At 39.3% G+C, this 17,675-nt stretch overlaps 1 protein-coding gene across 2 annotated transcripts in view; it reads left to right on the plus strand.

The window, feature by feature from the left end:
• Window positions 1–12,510, plus strand: part of LOC122574022 — a 379,076-nt gene extending 366,566 nt beyond the window's left edge. For both annotated transcript variants that reach the window (XM_043741084.1, XM_043741083.1), the window contains exon 5: window positions 11,359–12,510. The gene's annotated coding sequence lies outside the window, so the exon portion shown is untranslated. The remainder of the gene's footprint in view (window positions 1–11,358) is intronic.
• Window positions 12,511–17,675: the final 5,165 nt, after the last annotated feature.

The raw sequence follows: 17,675 nt of genomic DNA on the forward strand, positions 1-17,675 counted from the left end.
CCAGACCTCGTTTCATTGGCGCGAACGATGCATGAAGAAAGAAACCTCGGACGAAAAAAGAAGTTGAAAAAGAAAAAAGCGAATGATTAACGATTGTTCAAAAATAATTAAACCCTTTGATAGAACTCTGGCTGCCATTCATCCTCCCCCCTTCTTTACCATACACAACCCTCTCTCCTCTTCACTGACTACAGACGACTTGTTTTGATCGTTTTCTCGATCACGAGCCGCTCTAATGAAACTGACATTCCGAAACAAGAAGGCCCCCACCGGGGTCGCGCGACTCACAGACGTGAAATAGGATTTCGTCTTCGTTTGCCGGATTAATGCGCGCGGCCGTTTAATCCGACAATATTAATGACCGTCGATTCTGCCTCCGTCTCGTGAGCCTGGCTCACGATTCAAGGATCTCGCGTTCCTTTTTAGAAGGAGTAGAGGGCTCGGCCATGGCTGGTTGGAGCGACAGAAAGGGAGAATGTCTATGGTGTCCCTCTCTTCTGAAAGCCTATTCAACGAGACGCTTGGCTTACGCGCCGCCCCACGACTACCGGAGTTCCACCGGCTGAAATTAATCGAGGTCTTATCATAATAATTTTATTCAGCCGGCCTGAAAGACCGTCTAGCCGCCGCCGCCGTCGCCGCCGCCGAGGATTTCCAGCGAGAGCCCTGGGGAAGCCGCTTTTTAATTCGTGGGAGAATCTAGCGAGACCGGGATTTGAATTTATCTGAAAGGGAGTCGAGTCTCGAAAGGGGACACTCCCGCGTCGCCACGGTGACTCCCGATGTTCTTTGGAAACATATCGAACCACTGGATCGTACGGATGTTGTACTTGAGAATACTGGGAATGGAGGAACGAGTGGTTCTTGCTTGGGAGCAGAATTGTGATTTCTTGGAAATTACGGGCAGAAGTGGCGTATTAATTGGTTATTTGTGATGATACATTGAGAGACGAGGGTGGAAGTAGAGTGTTCAACGAGTTTAATTTTCTATATAGGATTTAGTATTTCGTGTGGTATAGGGAGAACGAATTGGGATTTGAAAATATCGAAATATCTCGTTGTGATTACAATTCAGGCAATGATATTTGGATATTTCAGACAAGAAAGTCAACGTCCTTTTTTCCTAGCTGTGAAAGGCAGCTTGCTAGAAATATAAGTTTGGATATCAACATTTTTAGACAATTTTTTTGTTGACTGTAAAATTTTCTAATGCTCGTACTGTTCTTATATAGGTAGATTGTTAAACTATAACGATGTTAAAGTATATTAGAACAGATCCATTATACATATATTAGATTAAAGTAGGACTCTAAATTCATAAAATTCGTATATTGGTACACGAAGATTGTTAAACGATATAGTATTATTGTATGCTAGAATGTTTCTCCATTAACATTGGACAGGAAGAAGTTAATTTTACTACTGCTTTCACTAAGTTTACCAATTGCTTACGCTATATAAAAGGATTATCCTGGAATTATTTCTAACTTTATCAAGAAATTCCACTTTATCCGCGATATTACCGTGATATTCGCGGTTTCCCGTGAAATATCGATGAAATAATATTCAAGCCGACACGAATAACCGCGGAACGATGTTGCACACGTTTCGAACGCGATCATTCCTGTAACACCAGCTCTCCGTACAACCATCCTGAAGAAACTTTCAGTTCGTGCATTCTTTCCACGATCCAACAATTTGCCAGGAGCGTATCGCGGAAACGTTTCTTTCTCATAAATACACGAGAACACGAGTTTGTGGCTTCTACGAGACGATCGTCAAAGCGCAATATCGCACGACATCCGGGAACATTACACGCGCTTCACACGGTACGTGTCCACGTCCAGTCGGCCAAAAACGGCTCGGCTACTTCTACAAAATGATATGTTGTTTTCTAATGCAGCGTTTCCCAACTTTCGTCGAATTATTATATTTGGCGGAACACATATTTTCTTGGATAATTTTATTTGAAACCAAATAACTGAATATTTTTTGGTGCGACTGACATTTTCGTTGTGAATTTTGAGGAAACTTGGTATTCTTGAGAGTTGGATAGGAACGTGTCTATTTTATTGTAGTAATATGATTTTTCGTGATCTATTCTTGTAGTAAAAATAGATTTTTTATTTTTAATTACATTACGTTAATAGATTCTCTGTCCAAAATCAAATTATTTTCTCCTCAATTCGATAATCGCTTCTTTATTCCACTGTCGAAACTAATATCAATGAGGAACATATCCTTCGTGTTTAATAAAAAGGACTGACGTTAATTTTTGATTCGAAATCAAACCAAATCATCTTCTTCCGACATAAAATTTTATTTATTTCTCTAGCATTACTAACAGATACATATCAATAAAAAAGATTTTTATCCCTCATAACGAAGCATCAATATAGATTTTCAATTCTAATCCAGACTAATCTCATGTCGTAAGAATTTATCTCTTCTTTCACAATGACTTTATTCCTCAGTTCTATCCCAAATCAAAGGCCTCTTGGACTCAACTCTCCAAAAAAGATTACTAACAACACTTGTAGCATCAATAATTGATAAAATTAGGGAAAATACTCGTAGCGTTCAAAACTGCTAAAATTGTACAAAATACGATATCACGAGAATTGCGAGAAATACTTGTAACATCCATCGGTTGAATTCCATGAACCAGGAAGCATAGAATGTTAGAACAGGACGTTAGTAACAAGAGTTGGGAGACGCTGGCTTGCGTGGCGTCTCACCCCATAGAGGAAAACGTTTACGACGGTGGCGGGGGGTAGCGGCGTACGTCGTGGACATATCTAATCGACAGCACGGTTATGTAAATTTTATTGCGCCGCTTTAGAGTATGCCGGAACTAGGGAATTTATCTCGGCGTGGAAACGCACGCGGTGCGACCCGCGCGTGAGAGATACACCCGTAGCTCGATCAGCGTGTTACAGGTGTGTCCGATTGCCATTGCCCAGACCCCGAATGGAAATTGATCGATTATGCTAACGGCCGGTGTGAACGCAACCGGGCGAGAAAATAAAAGAGGAACTCGAGGGAGCGCGATTAGAGGCGCGGTGAAACCATACCGGCGTGGCACGGCGCGGCGAACCAAATTGAACCTCCGCGAGTGCATTATCGAGTCGAACGTGGGTGGAGGAGAAGAGTTTTAAATCGAGAATGTTGCTAGAATATCGTGTTCTAACCTGAACAGTGGAAAACACTATAATAAAATGGCTTTTTATTTGATCAAAATTTAAGAAGTATATTTGACTTTTTGCGAATATTGAAATATTTGGTCGTTGGAGGTAGTAGAATAAAATTTTTCATTAAAACTTTTTCAACCTTATAGCTTTATCGGAAATAACATCAAATACGATACATCAGAGTAAATAGATTTTAAACATTATAAAATACGGTTTATAGTCTCTCTTAGGCAAACTTTATCGAACTTTCTTCTCTGACTTTCCTTTGTATTTTCGTAGAATATATACGTATGATCCAGTGAAAATTTACAAATTCCACATTAAAAACTCTAAATTTTAAAACTTGACTCAAGGATTACTACTAACACTATAAATTGCCCTTATTTACTGTTATTAGATATTTTATTAGATATTTTATTAGTATCGAATGATATACTGTTATTATCTTAGTAGTAATAATATTATTATTAGACTGCGAATGTTTACTTCTTCATGGGAAATTTAAATATACGTTACAGTATCCAAATGATGAAACAAAGTTTCATTTATCATCTATTTCCTTACTGGCTTTTATGAAAGTACGAATTTGTATAAACTCTCACAGTCTATTTCAGTCATTGTTTACTGAATTATTTCTCCCTACCTGTTCTGCAATCCAACCGATTCTTTTTTGATTATCATTCATCGAGTCAAACACCAAATTCTCCTCTCAATTCTCCACGATTTCATAACCGAAAAAACGAAAGGATACCGCGCACATTTACCAGTGCCATTAACGCCACTCGACAAACGGGGCGTCGACCCGTACACTCGTTAATTAATCAGCCAACCAACGGCATTCTTCGCGTACAGGTTTTTCATTAAGTCGGATCTTTCGAAACCCGGGATCCAACGGTTCCTTCGCGAAGGTAGCAGCGTGGCGAAAAAAAGACCCAAAGTCGGTGAATTAAATTACGTCGGCGCGGCGCAGCGGGTCTCGCGCGCGATCGTCAATTACATCAGTCACGTGACGACAACGCGTCCCTTTATTTCCCCTTTGTTGCTTTTTCTCGCTCTTTTCCCCTTTCATCCTTCTCCGCCAATCGCGTTTCATCCTCCTCCTGGCATTTACCTTCTTCTTACGACAAGTCTTTTTCACATAATTCCAATTATCTACGCCGGGGCCTGAACGTCGCGCTCGCAGCGCATTAATTAGCGGAAGCCTTCTCTTTCTGCGAGCGGAACGGACAAAAAATTTTTTCGTAAGAAGTCTCCCGACGTTTTGTCGAGCCCTTCGGGATAACACACGCAGGATTACTCGTTTCTTTTTTTTTTACATTGTTTTTTTCTCCTTCGAAGGCATCCTCCACGCGATACCTCTACGTGATTCTCACCCCATTTCGAACATGGAACAGGTTTCACAGCGGTGGCTCGAGGGAAGAACAGTTTCGAAGGGGGCAGAAAGAAAAGGGGAGAGACACTCTCGATGGTTCTCGGTGTATATTTTTCTGCTTCCCTTTTCTCTGCATTGTGGTTTCGGTTCGTTAATTTCGTGATACGTCCGCGTTAATTGTGGGTAGCGAACTGTCTAATAGAAATAATATGATAATTCGAGGGAAACGGTCGCGTCTCGTCGCCGCTCGAAAAAAGCGGTGGAAGAGATTTCAGCTGAGGGTTGTTTATTCTGCCGTGTAAATATTGGCGCAAGGGGTGGCCTCTGTCGAGAGGATTGAGATGCTAATTGCCTGGAAGAGCAAATTGGAATGTAGATAGTTGAAGGTTTTATGGTAAAATTAGATGGTAAAATTGGACACGCGGTGGATATCGTTGGAAAATGGAGATTTCTTTTTATACTTTCGAAGGAAAGAATTGGATTGCGATGGTCGATTGCAGATTGTTTTTGAATGGTAGATATTCAATGTTTTTATACTCGAAACTTTCAATGGAAAATGTGAAGTGCTTCGATTTTGATGAGTTGTAACTCTTTGATGTCTCGAATCTAATTTATTATACGCGACGATTTACTGACTTAAAATTAAAATACTGAAACATTTGAAGTAGGATAAATGTATGTAATATTGTTCCATCATATTCACAAAGGAAAGTGAGTCGGTAATAGATTAAAATGTCAGGAAAGTATGTGTAAAAGATATGTTTGAATTTCAACCGAATGTGAACTCCTATTATATGAACTTCAATTAGTAGGAATGACGAGCTTCATAAAATTCAATTTTCTTCGAATTCTGATCTTACAAAATTCCACGAAAATGCACCACGTGCACTAAAAATTTCCAATTACAAGCATTCACGAGATCCACATGTTACGCAGGCTAAATACCTATCGAGGCGAATACATCGAAAATAACACTTTGTCGATGATGGAGCCGGCGATACCACGGCAAACATCATTTGCTTCCAAGATCGATACTCTGCGGACTCGGTATGCAAGAAGAAATCGATTTTAATAACAACGTAAAAGCGCGGAAGAAAATCGATCGACTGGTCGTATTACCATAAATTAATCGGAACGGGGCAGCCGTCCGTCGGAAAATGATTACCGTAAATTGATTTCGCCGCTGCTGTACCCGGCCCAAGGTACTGTACAAAAAACGCGGCTTGGACCAGCAGTCACCGTATACCACTGTGGTATCGAGGAAACGGCGTGTAATATTAAAATGTCCGGCGATAATCAAATTTTACGGCTGCGGTATGTAAACCTCGAAAATTGTGCCGACCTCTCGAGACGTACGTAGCACGCTCTTTGGCCTGCTCTCTTTTTCTTCTCTTGCATTATTCCAGCAAAGGAAAGCGATCGTTCGACAGCTCTGTCTAAGATCAGTAAAGGACAGCTCTTGGAGCTCTGTCTAAGAATGCCACTTCCATCGCGTCACGCTTCGATCACAGTTCCTACAGAAATGATAGAAGATACGCCATTGGCGATACAAAGGGTTTGTAAAGCCTCCATTGTGAAGCAACAGCAAGGCATTTCTTGTTACTGTTCCGCGTTCCTTGAAAAAGCCGACGTCTGTCGCTGAATGTTTCTCCAAGCTTCCTCTTGTTTCCAGCAACAACGTTGCCTGTTTCTATTCAGAGGGGCAGGAACATATGTTCCCTCAACGTATACGTTTTGCTAGCGACAAGTAGCTTTGAAACCCAAACAAAACTGAAACGTTTCTCAGATTATGTTGCTTCAGCGTGGACAAAATGTTTCTGTAAGAAATGTTTATTTATTAGAAATGTTTTGGAATATGCAGCAGCAAGAAGTGACAAAAAGTTCCTGGTTACTACAATCGAGACGAGGTTTAACGATCACTGCAGTAAGCGGTAATCAGCGCCACGAGAAATCGATCTCTTTGCCACCTGTTCCTTTCGGCGTGTTCACCACCTACAATCAAGCGTGGCCACTGCCTGACGAAACGATTATGTAGATTACGGAGCGAGGCCCCGGTTACGGATCATACATTGGCTGGCATACACGTGGTGACACCGCAATTTGCATCCTTAAATCGTGTAATCTGCCCGTTTAAGCGTTTTTAACGACCGCTGCCCTTCCACTCTGCTATCTTTCCTTATTTCAACCAACGTGTCCTCTTCTTGGCGACCACGCACGCTTCGCGACGCCCTCCTCTTCCGCACCGACTGAATAGCTCGCGAAGGGCGTCCACTCGCCGCTACTGGGTGGTCGGCATAAATTCCCTTTTCCCGCCCGCGAATTATGCTAATATAGGGAATTACGAAGTGTATAATTGATATTTATAACCGGCGACCGCCGCCGTCGGCGTCCAGCACAGGCGGCGTCGCGATCGCTCGAAGAAGGAGAAAGAGATGAGAATATGTTCGTAAGGGTGGCTCGCGTGTTCCCGTAATTGCGATGCCTGGAATTCTTCGGCTGGCCGCCGCCCAACTTCCTCAGCCTTACACAAGAGTATTAGATCCTACGATCCACCGCGATTTTTGCTGCTCCGACGATGGTATTCCTCCTTAATTGCGTTTACCTGCAGCCTGTTACTGGATACGCGCGACCGGATGCTTTCAATTTTCGACCGTTGAAGGTTTTTAGCGCCAATCGTGGCATGACGAACGGCTCAGTGATAAAAGCGGAATCCTGAGAATGACACGGGGGTCAGCTTGGGTATTTTTATTGCCGTCATTCCGACTTTTGGTAGCCTTTATATTGGATGGCGGACGAGTGCCGGATTTTTGTATCGGGCATTGGTACTCGGCGTTTTCGTTAAACGTGGATTTGCTATAGAAGTTTGTTTGCTTAACAATGTGTTGATGACTGAGAAAAATCTTGTATGTGTATTTTAATTTTGGCATACAGATGATTAAAATATTCATTGTGCAAGATGCGAATACTCTAAGAACGAAATAGAAGTTCACCAAGTTTCAACAAAATGTTAGTTTCAGCCGGAAGTTTTATATGAGGAAGCAATAACGCGTAAGAACATCTTTATTATAGAAAATTTATTCCAGTCTAATTAATCCATAAAGCAATGGAATTTCCGATTTTCTCTCCTATGGAATTAACCACTCAACCAAGTTAGTAGTTAGTATTGCATCCTTTAACACTGGAGCATAAAGATTTGCAGTAGCAGGAAGCTATAGAGCATTCAAACGTTAATAAACCTGTAGCCATATACTGTACTAAACCACTTCCTAGACTATAAAGTCATTGAACCACGTGATCGTTCAACCATTTTTAAAATCCTCAAGAAAACAGAATCATTAGGGAATACAAAAATTTAAGCTTTTATTACACTTTTACGATTTAAAACACGACTGTCATCAGTGAGCAATATTTATATTTTAATCAAGTTTGAGGTGTAGTAATCGCTTAGTGACTAGTTTATTCGAGCCGTTGAACACAGTAAAATAAACAAAATATTACTTTGTATTACTTTGTATTACCCACTTTATGATTACTTTATCACACGAATAATTATGGTTTTGCGTTCCTTCTTGCAAAAATAGATATTTATGTTTGTACTTTAACGTTTGTATTTGTATATGGAAGTGCATAGAAATCTCAAAATTAGTTTCACTTACGTATTGCATTGATAATGATTTTGTATTTAACACAATTTATTATACGATTTATGAAAATATGCTAATACTTAAAAGGTTAAAGAAAAAGAGAAAGAGAGAGAGAGGCAGTACCATAGCTATGACCGATTTCACCAGAAAGTGTTTATCAGACGACAGGCGAAGATAAAAGAGATTCTTCTGAATGTCAATGTCTTAGAGCTGAAAGATAGAGAGCGTCGGTCATCGGCATGATCCTGAACCCTCAGGGCTTGCTTCGATGGTACAGGGTTAGTAAGGTCATCGAGTGTGGGAACCAAGCGGCACGATGACGACGATGACGCCACCGCGTGACGTCATCCAAGACGCGGAGAAAAAGAAACCGCGTGAAAGAGCTCGCAAATCGGAATGCCGGCATGTGACTCAGCCTGTTCCGGTATACGGCAATGAGTCGTTCCGTTCATTCCCGGGTGCCCTTCTAATTAGAGCAGGCTGAAAATAAACACGAGTCGTTCGCTTTTAATTGCCACGCTAGACGTTGTTCTCGCCATGTCGGCACTGTGTCGTTGACGACAAGCGCGTTTAATTACGTTTTCTTCCCTTCCCCTCTCCTTCTTTTTCCTTTTTCTTCATTGTACTCTCATTTATCGGCGTGACGAGTTAGGAAGAAATGGATATTAACACGTTAATTGCCGCTGACGTAATACGTGTTAATACTTCTTTATGACGAGGTATATCGATTATTATTTATAACAATAATTCCGAGAAGCGGAGAAATTCGTGTAATTGGTGGCGAATATGATATAGCTTATTGTCTTCCCATTTTCATTTTATTTTTATATTGCTTTTTTGAAAAAGTTTATTTCTGATGGCTTAAAATGACTTTCATAAATTTTTTCTTTAGTTACTGAATTAATCAAAGTGCGTTTTTCCCCTTTTTTTTGGTGACTTGAATAAAAATTTAATAAACTAAACCATTTTTGTACTTATAATTCACGATAGCTAACTTTAAACATTTAGAAGCTCTTTTCGCATTTGCTCCAACTAACGTAAGTTTCGTTTCAAATTCAATGGTGATTGGATGGTAAAATGAAATTCGGCAAAAGAATTTCTTAGATTAAAATGCTATTTAAAATGCAGATGTGTATATTATCTTTGTGCGTGAATGTATTAATTTTGAAATATTCTTAATTAGTTCTCGATCAAATTTAGTTGCCAAATTTCATATCTTCTATTTGTTAGTAGGATAGGAGTAGATTTCTCTGTAGTTTCCGTAAGTTGCAAAGTTGTTAATATTTGATGTAAGTTTCAGTTCATTCTGGGAAATTAATTTAGAAATTGCTAGAATGGAGGAAAGTTCTTGAGTTGAATATTTGTTGGAAATGGATTTGATTTAATGTTTTACTTGAAAAGGAGTTGCAAAAGAAAAGAATGAGAATTTATCGGGGATTGCAATTTCATTTTAATCCGAACATCGGTGTCTTTTCGAGCAGAATGCTCGATCGATAGCTTGGGTTCGACTTCGAGCACACTCGATTGCATCTCGTTTCAAAGTTAATCTGGAATATTCCATATCATAGTCGATATCTTCAGAACTGGAAGCTCCAGTTTCTCCAGCATCTAGAAAATTTCTATAAGACCTCTTCGCCAAATTCAATTCGACCACTGATAATAACATAGACATTTTAATAGACTTTTTCTCTAATTTCGACTTCAAACTTCATACATTGAAAAACCTCCTATTTAATTTTTTATTAACCCGACAGTAAGAAAATTCCTCACTATAGTTTTTAATAATTCTTGATTTAATTCTATGACTATACACCAGGTTTCGTTTATTTTCTAAATTTTTCTCAGACTTTTGTTTTTTTGCATCTCACAAATTCCAATAAGGAATAAAACGTGCCCGTGACTTTGTACAAAAAATTAACTTGGAAAACTAAAGCGAAATTTCTGGGTTATCAGCAACGATCTGAGTGATTAAAACAATCTACACAACCTTTAGTAAACAATATATTTAGCGTAAAGTGATGAAATATAGGGGTAAGTAATTGATCAAGATTAGTTTAACCCAAATAACATAGACACGAAGAAGCTTCTATAAACTCGTCTCTGAATGTTCTATGTCCCATTTTAACCAATGTACAATAGCTCTTTCGACGCATTACAAATTGCACCGATGTCTCAAAATGTTCGAAATGACAGATATCAGTTTAGCTCAGATTCGCCAGAGGTTCGCCAGCGTAAAACGCACGAGGCGAACATTCACACTGGTTGCACAACTATTTAGAAAACAGACATACAAGCTTATGTACGCAGGCATCGTCGCCGATGCAGCCGGCACTAATTTAATATTCTCCTTCCTCAAAACGACAGCCGTGACAACGGGCTCGCGTCGAGTCACGACGCAGAAACAATTCTCTTCGAGTAGAACGTCTGGCACGCAACGATCGCGATTGCCATGATATCTGACACTTTCCTGCCGTGCTCACCGTGCTATTTCTCTATCCATCGATTTGCAATCTGTTTCGGAGAAATATTCCTTCTTTTATGCACGTGAGCTCTAGGCCACAATAATTTATTGACTGATAGTATTATCGAATTGAGAAGAGGTAAGTTGTAAGTGTTATAGACGTTTCTTTTGCAACTTCACAATTTTACATTAGATAGGATACCAGGACAATTTTTAGTTTGTAAATTCGCTTGTTAGATTTTATTTTTGTTATTATCAGACTTATTCCAATTATGTAAGAGAATCTATTAGTATAAATACATTGTCGTGCATAAGTACACTTTGCTTGATTTTATATTAACGATACATGAATATTAGTAAAATATATGAATTAATGGTGAACTAGAATTTTTGATCGATTTTAATTATTATTGTTAGAATTACTCACGATAGTTCCTCTATCAATTATTCAAAAGTACCTTCTTTATTTTATCTACGAAGATAATGAACTCGTTTTAAGTGACAAAACTGTCTCGTAACGCTTTATTGCATATTGTAACTCATGAGAGTAAGTTTTATCGCGTTATAATGTCCTATATGTCAGCTCTAATGAAATATAAAATCATACTTAACTAAAATACTACTAGATTATATAATATTAAAAAAGCAAGTATCCATACACTTGTAAGTTCTGTAATAATATTATTTCAGTTATGCAAGAAGATCTGCACCACATCAAATACTCAACAGACAACATGAAAGACCACAAAATCAGGATATAATAACTCCCACAATCATTCTTTTCAAGAATATTTTCCTTCATACTACATATATATATATATAAACGTGTTCACATCCTAGGAACACTAATCGACGACTAATTCCTCGACTGTTCCTATAATGGTAACGTTAACACGTACAAGCTAAGAAACGAGTAATTTCGATTACGGGGACACGATGATTGATACCGACAGCGGTTTGGGAACGAGCGTACACCGAAAGAGTACTCCGACGTGGAAGGGACATTTGTCAGGGTTCACGTTAATTTCATGCGACTGGTTAGGTGGACGATGTTAAAGAGAGGAGTCGAACGTGCCGTATGAATTCGATGCATACGGAATCAGGGAAGAAGGAATAATTCTTGTCGAGTGAAGCTGAGGGGCAAAAAGAAGAGATGAAGATCGCGTCGTTCTCGAGCTCGAAGAAAAAGTGATGGATAAAGGAACGGGGACAGTGGAGCTCGCGCTACATGCGGATGGAAAAAGGAAGGTGAATTCGTGGAGAACGAACGTAAAGGGAGAAGGAATATCGATGTAGGAAAGAGCGATAGAGAGGCATACGAACGACTGTACACTGTCGCGAGTTCGTATTAACTTTAACGAGTGACGGCCCACGCGACGGTTCGATGGGTCGAAGGTCAACCAGACGTGAGAATCTTCGTGGATTCTTCATTTCCGTGGCCTTCAGGGTGCCGACACGCCGTGAAAGCGGAGATTCACGCCTCTCTCAAGAGATATCACTCGCTTCTCTGCCGTGTGACGCTCGTTAGAAATTGAAATGGGAATCGAAGTTGCCGATGTCTATTATTTCGCGTACGACGTGTGGGCGGCCGCGTTTCAATGCTGAAGATCGATGGAAAGTTTACCGTAATGACGCGCTTTCGACCAGGGAAATTCTTGTACCATAGTTTCACGTTGCTCATCGACCCTCTTTCGCTTTATCGCGAAGGAAAGAAAAGGTGTTGAAGAGAAGCGTTTCAATTTGTTTGATATAAAGATTTGAACTTGCAGGTGCAAGGTATGCTTTCATTCGATGGAAAAGGAAATAAATATAAAACGATAAACAATACATATAAAAAAGGTATCCGTGTACTGGTATGTACCTCTCTTTCTCAATGAAGTTTTTTATCAAATTGTACATTTCATTTTTGTAGTATTAAATTTTTACAATCATATGAAAGTACTGCCGTATAATTTACTATACCTGCTTGTCTTGATAAATTAGTATAGATATAAATGATTTAATAGATACAATGGTATACAAATACCTTTGTAATCATTGTACATATGTAACAGAAATCGTGATCTCTTCTCGCATTAACAGGTTGTTCTACGTTTCAATTGTGTCGTAAATATTTTTCAAAAATAGCTTTCCCATTTTTTCCCATGGGGTTTCCAGAATATCTACAAGTAGCAAAAGTATATTGGACATTTTTTGTGACCTGTATCAAATAGAAAGCTTTTTCTCCCGATCCTATTAATTTATCTTTTTATCTTGGCCATATTACGTTCTTTATACAGATCATTAAATCCCTGATATATCGAAAACCTCTCTACACAATAACGCCCCAGATGCCTGACATTCGTTCAACATTCTTCCTTGCTTCACATTCCACATCTCCTCACTAACCGCATAATATCAAGAATCTGCTCTCCGATCATATTCTTCGATCGCAAAAAAAGAGTCATGACATCGCGCAAACGAAATTCCTCGCTATCGAAATCACTTCCACTTTAACGTAAAACACTCGTTCGTAATAAAACGTCCACCTCTCGTCGATGAAAAAGCGCAAGGGGAAAAGAAACAAATCCGCGGAGAAACCTTCTTCGCGATACTTGGTTCGGTTCAAGCGAAGGTCAAGCACGCTCGTTAGACATGCGATTCGGTCTGCTCCATCCACGGTTGGCGATATTCTCGCGGGTTTCATAATTACTGTGCCGCTGGTCTTTTCAGAGCGGTTCCGCCGCCAAGGAGCCGCTGATTGCAAAGGTGTAGCTTGTTATCCGTGCTAACGAGCGCACACGTGCGCCAGTTTCGTTCGTTATCGTAAAAACGGGCCTGAGAACGAGCCGCGATGTTCCGGCTGCAACGGTGGACGACGTCCACTAAACGGAAGCTCTCCCCATCGAGTACGTTGGTTCGATGTGTACCCCGTGATACCTCGCTCGTTTCTAATTTTTTTACCGCGTGGTCAGCCCTGCCCCGCCAGCAGCGATGATTACGCATATAAAAATGTAATTTCTCACCAGTACCGCGGAGCAGCGAACGATGCGTGTGGTCTAGCGTGTGTGTGGCCGGGACCGAAATTTACGATTAAAAATCAACGACATGGTGGCCGGGGTCGTAAACCCCGATGGTAAGCACCAGCCTTCTCTCACAAAGCGATCGATTTGTCATTACGAAACGTTTCCACAAAGACGCCAATATGAGTACACGCGCACTCTCACACGCGTGGACACAGGTACACCATCATGCACAAGTCTGCTGTACACATTCGAGGGCGAACATCCTCAAATAGAAGTTGCCGATTTTGATGGAACTTACGTCCTCGTTTATGAGTATTCGAATTTTCTTATGGATTTGCGGTAACAGTAGATTAATTTTGTCAAGTATACATGGTAAACGTGAGTTATTAATTTGCAGCAATATTTCAGACTCAGGAAGTTGTTCAAGTTGTTGAATCGCTAGATAATTAGATATGATAATTTCAAATATTCTTACGATTTTCTTCTATAAATTTGGAAATGTAGAAACAGTTAGGTGTACGTTATTTTCCCTCTCGTACAATTTTTTAACGAATCAATTATTTTAAGAGAAACTGGAATAGTTTTATTGAAATCATTTTTAAATTCTAGAACGAATAATTCTAATAAGTACGAAATAATAAAACTGATTAGTCATTGGAACAGAAATTGATTTTAACTTATATGAATTGAAGTTTCATTAGAAAGAATATTTCGTATACTCGAGTGTAGTATAAGTGCAATAGAAATAAATGATCCTTCCAATTGCAAAATGAATTTGACACTTCATCGCTATACGTATACCAAAAGTAAAACTAAATTATATTTAAATTATATTTTGGCGATTCTATGGTAGTTATACGTTAATAAAAATGATATTCAAAATTAGCGAGATTCTGGTGACTTATGGATGAGACTGTATATACAAGAATGGTCAGAGTCTTTGGTTCCCTTATTTCCTCGAGCGTTCCGTTGATTTACGGGAGTCGACTGCGGGGCTCCGTTTAGCGAGATTGTGTAAGCCACTTAATCATTCGGCCCGGTTACCCTTTAACCGTTTGGCGACTTCGACTTCCGGATGAACGTATGATTATCGGCTCTCTCGCCGCAGATCGAACCGGCTCGCTCCGATGAACTTAGAAATCCGTGGTTACGTAGCCGACCCTTTGAGATTTACCGTTTTCGCGTTTCATTGGCCAATTTGAGGCGGCCTTTCTGGACCATCGGTGCAACGTCGAATTGAAGCGGGACTGATCGACACGCGGTGAAAGCTTGCGGGGAATTGGAGTTTTCGGGTTTCCCGCACGGTTTTCGACGGATTTTCTGGTCAAAGTATTTTACGTTTAATCGATTAGTCAAGTCTAGCTTAACAGCTTCTTTGGCTGAGGGGTGTTGAAAGGTTAAATTCGGAGTATTATAAGTGTGTAAGTTTGTAGTTAGGTTAATAGAAATTAGATTTAAATTAAGAATTAGGCCCAATAGTTTAGTCTAATGACTCAGTAGGTAGATCTAGATACGCATTTTTTTGGTTGAGGCATAGTCGCAGTAAACTTTAATAGAAGTTATACCTAAATTGGAAATTAAGAGAGTATCAAAATTTGTAATTCTAAACTTTGAAATAGTATTGTTGTATTCTTCCATTAATTTTCTGATTTTCCCAATTGATTCACGTCATGAATGTTATTACGCTAGAACTGCATTTATCATAGTATGAGTTCACTAGTTGGAATAAAGAATTTTTCTTCAAAGATCTTTCACCGGTAAACATATTGCAGTTAGGATAATATAACTTTGCGATTTAAAGTGTGACGGACACGGAAGTCACAATGGTAGATCTATGGTTCGATATTGTTAAATTCGTATAGGAGTTGACCAGAGTTTTGAAACATCTCAGCATGAAAACTTTAAATCTTCCTGCCTCCTACCGCCAAATATACCTCAGAGAGACGACCGTCCTAATTGATTATAGCGTCTATTTCCGGAAATTCGAAGACACTTTTATCCGTGTCAAAAATGCCATAGTGAACTGTGGCAGTTAGTCACAGAGCACAGGACCGTTCTGAAAATTTAGACTTTTGGGTTAAAATACGGTAGTTGTTTTTTTTTCCTGCTGCCGAGCTTATTGTCAGCTGTGTAGACCGGAAAATAAAGATTTATGTGTTTACCGGCTGCGGACACTCGTTTCCTCTGGAATACGGTATTTGCGTTTTTTTTTTCTTTTTCCGCACCTCAGCAAAGGGGTAAGACGCGATAAAAATATAAAGTCGCCGCCTTTTATGGCACGAAGAATTTTTAACCCTTACAAAATTCTTTCTGGCGGAAGGGTTACCGAGGTTCCTCTGCGTCTCCCAGTCAAAATATTGTTTTATTGAGGTGCTACCCCTAATTCCGGTAAAGGATTTCCCGGACGAAGGGGTTGACTTCTAAAATAACGAAGAAAAAAAAATGTCCGAAACGTTAGCCTGCGCTGACTTTAATGTTTTCTAGTTAACTTTAATATTTTAGTGGAATTCCATAAACGCTTGAAAGGGTTACAGTTAGGTCCTCGTCGAAAATTCCAAGCTTAGAGTCGGAGTTTGACGTTAACCAGTTGTAAAACATTCCATCCATCACTTTTACCTTCTTGAAAATTTTCTTCGTAACCTCTTTTTCTCTCCTATCTTTTTTTTCGCGATGTATATACCGTTAATTTTATTATTTTCACCGTTTATAAAACGTCGACAGTTCCTTTGCAAGAGTCGAGTGTCTTTGATAAAACTAGGGTACATCTCTGGAGCTTACGGTACCTAGCTTCGTAGAAAAAAAGTTGCAAAAAATATTGACCTTTTTACCGTAAGGTTAACTGGATTCCACGGCATATATATTTTTTTCAGTGAGGGCTACTGGAAAACGGTACTTTCGTTCCTAACTCGGGCTTCTTTGTCCGCAATAGAATATAGGTTGCTAAAGGATGCACTCTTTTGTTTGTGTTGTTTTTAGTAGGAAAATTCTATAGCAAGCTTAACCCGTAATATAGGTAGAGATATCGAAGAAAATAGAGTCTAAGACACGTTAACTGTTGCAAAATTAGCTTTCGGTTAGGATTTGGTAATAAATAAATACATGGTTTCATCTTTATTCAATTTGATTTTTTTTTACTTTACTCACTGTAAAACGTTTGAATCTTCTTGTTTAATGTCCCTCCTTCTTATATTTAAAATACTATATTTAATTCATTTACCTACTTACCTATTTACCTATATATGTTAATTTAGCTAAGATAAAATTGATCAATGTCATCACGCCTTCATTTCCTACTTATTTTCTACTTTCTCTTTAAGAAACATTAATTTATTATTCATGATACTTCGATTAATCGATCGTGGCTACTGCTTTTATAAAATTCCCATTTTTTAATGAGATGAATTATAGAAACTTTCAAGTGTCCCATTTGTAATAAGTACAACATACTTGACAAGTTGCGGATCTATGTTTCTCTATCTAAAACCATGGACACTAGTTTAAAAAAGGTTAACCTTTTGAGCGCTATGGACGCATATATACGTTTATCAATTTGTTCGACCTCCCACGCGCTTGAGATTCTGTCATTAGTGTATGAGATAATACATGTGCATTTCTTAGTAACGGCAATAAACAAAAAAGTGAAGGTTTGTTTATTTTCTGTATTACACCGCGAGAGTTGTGACGGCGAATAATGTCCCTTTGGAATCCGTTGTTGCCACTGTGGCGACATTAACAGCTCCATTGTCGTTGCTGTGGCAACGTTGTAAGTACAATTGTAAATAGTCTCGGAGTAACTGTTAGTCTACAGTGAAAATAATTCGCAGTTTCTGGTAGGTCATCGGGGTGCTCGGGCTGCAAAGGGATATTATAATAGTGCCGTTTATAAATTATTATATTATATTTTATTGAAAAAAGCATTCCATCGCCAACGATCGCAACCGCTAGGCGCGTGTTCGTCCACGTGGATTGTTTCCGCCGGAAGTATTCAATACTCAAAGGGTT

Source organism: Bombus pyrosoma, linkage group LG13 (genome assembly GCF_014825855.1).
Source record: "Bombus pyrosoma isolate SC7728 linkage group LG13, ASM1482585v1, whole genome shotgun sequence".
Lineage (NCBI taxonomy): Eukaryota > Metazoa > Arthropoda > Insecta > Hymenoptera > Apidae > Bombus > Bombus pyrosoma.